Genomic DNA, 2,196 nt, shown 5'->3' on the forward strand with positions numbered 1-2,196 from the left:
GGGTATCTTCGGTGACCCAGAGCCCACCGAGTACTGTATGGTCAGCACCCTCTAGGATCCTTTGCAGGTCACCTAGCGCTTCACTTATAGGCCGCTTCCTTGGTCCCTCATCCACCGTACCGGAAGCTCACCATTTAAATTGAACCGAGGCTGATCAAGACCTTGGCCGAACTTGCTACGCAAGACATCCTCTATTGACTCTCCGTCAGTCTGCTGTTGCAACTTTATCAGCTAGGTCTCCCCACGACCTCATTCACAAGGTGGTCAAAATGCTTCCCTAGCATTCTTGACATAAAATAGTCATATAAATACAATTTCTATAACGAACTCTCGTCTTTCCACATTAATCAACATTACTTAATCCACATTTATTTCATATAAATTCTCATTCTCATCCAATCGCATCATTTTTCATCTCATCAATTCTTTCCTCAATTATCCTCATCAGATCTCATCCACTCGCATTTACTCATATCCACTTGCATTTACCCATATCCACATCTCATCACATCACATTCATTCACATCTCATCCATTCAGACCACATCACATTCACTCACATCTCAGCCATTCAGACCACCTCACATTCACATTCAGACCACATCACATTCACTCACATCACATCTCATTTAGACCACATCACATTCACTCATCTCACATCTCATTCAGACCACATCACATTCACTCACATCACATCTTATTCAGACCACATCACATTCACTCACATCACATCTCATTCAGAGTACATCACATTCATTCACAACACATCTCATTCAGACCACATCGCATTCATTCACATCTATCCCAATTCACATCCATTCACATCCCATATGATTCATTCACATCCCGATTCACATGCCATCACATTCATTCACATGCCATCACATTCATTCACATCCTGTCTCATATGCCATCACATTCATTCACATCCCATATCATTAATTCACATTCCTTATCATTCATATCTATCCAATTTACATCACATCTCATCGCCTCTATTCTCGTTTATATTCATCACATTCACATCCACATATCTTCTTCCACATACATCCACATCCATACTTATCACATACACATCCACATCTATCCTTTCACCTACATCCACATCCATCCTTTCACATACATACATCCACATCCATTCTTTCACATACATCCACTTTCATTCAACACCATATTAGTGAATTTGGGAATTTCCCAATTTCCATTTTTGAATACTTAAAAAAGGGGGGACATGGATAACATGTTTGTAAGTTTCTCAAAACCCTATCATATGACCTATCGTTGGAAAGCGCTTGAAAAATGGAATCTAAAGAGCTATAAAGCGCTCATTTTGGATTAGTGGTGTTCAAGTTATGGTTAATCCAAACTTTTGACCACGTGTCCCAAACTTGTGAGAAATTCCCATATTCCCCAATATGGTGTTATTCTTCACATACATCCACATCCATCCTTTCACATACATCCACATCCATCCCATATCATTCATTTACATCCTGATTCACATGACATCTCATCACATCTATTCACATCACATCTATCCATCCATTCATTCACATTTATCTGATTCACATCACATCTATCCATCTATTCATTCACATTTATCTGATTCACATCACATCTATCCATCCATTCATTCTTTTATAAAAAATTAACTTCAGTGAGAATAACACTTTTATAAAAATCTTTTTATACATCTATTTATGCAATAATTCAATTTTAAGAAAAATAACACTTTCAAAATAAAAATAAATCCTTTATGCATCTTTCTATGCATAAAATAAAATTTAATAAGAATAACTCTTTTGAAATAAAAATAAATTTCTTTATGCATCTTTCTATGCATAAAATCAAAATTAATGAGAATAACTCTTTTGAAATAAAAATAAATTCCTTTATGCATCTTTCTATGCATAGAAATCAAAATTAATGAGAATAACTCTTTTGAAATAAAAATAAATTCCTTTATGCATCTTTCTATGCATAGAAATTAATTCTAATGAAAATAACGCTTTTATAATAAAAATATTTTCAATATGCATCTTTCTATTCATAGAATGAAAATAACACTTTTAGAATACACAAATGGAGGGGATTACTCTTTTTGAATACCATAAAGATAAAACTTATTTTCACAAAATTTAAGAAAATTTTGCCATAACCTCCTTTATATGGCTGACCATTTTTCAATTTTTACACT

The sequence above is a fragment of the Cibotium barometz genome, chromosome 38 (assembly GCF_041138505.1).
Source record: "Cibotium barometz isolate CiBa-2024 chromosome 38, ASM4113850v1, whole genome shotgun sequence".
Lineage (NCBI taxonomy): Eukaryota > Viridiplantae > Streptophyta > Polypodiopsida > Cyatheales > Cibotiaceae > Cibotium > Cibotium barometz.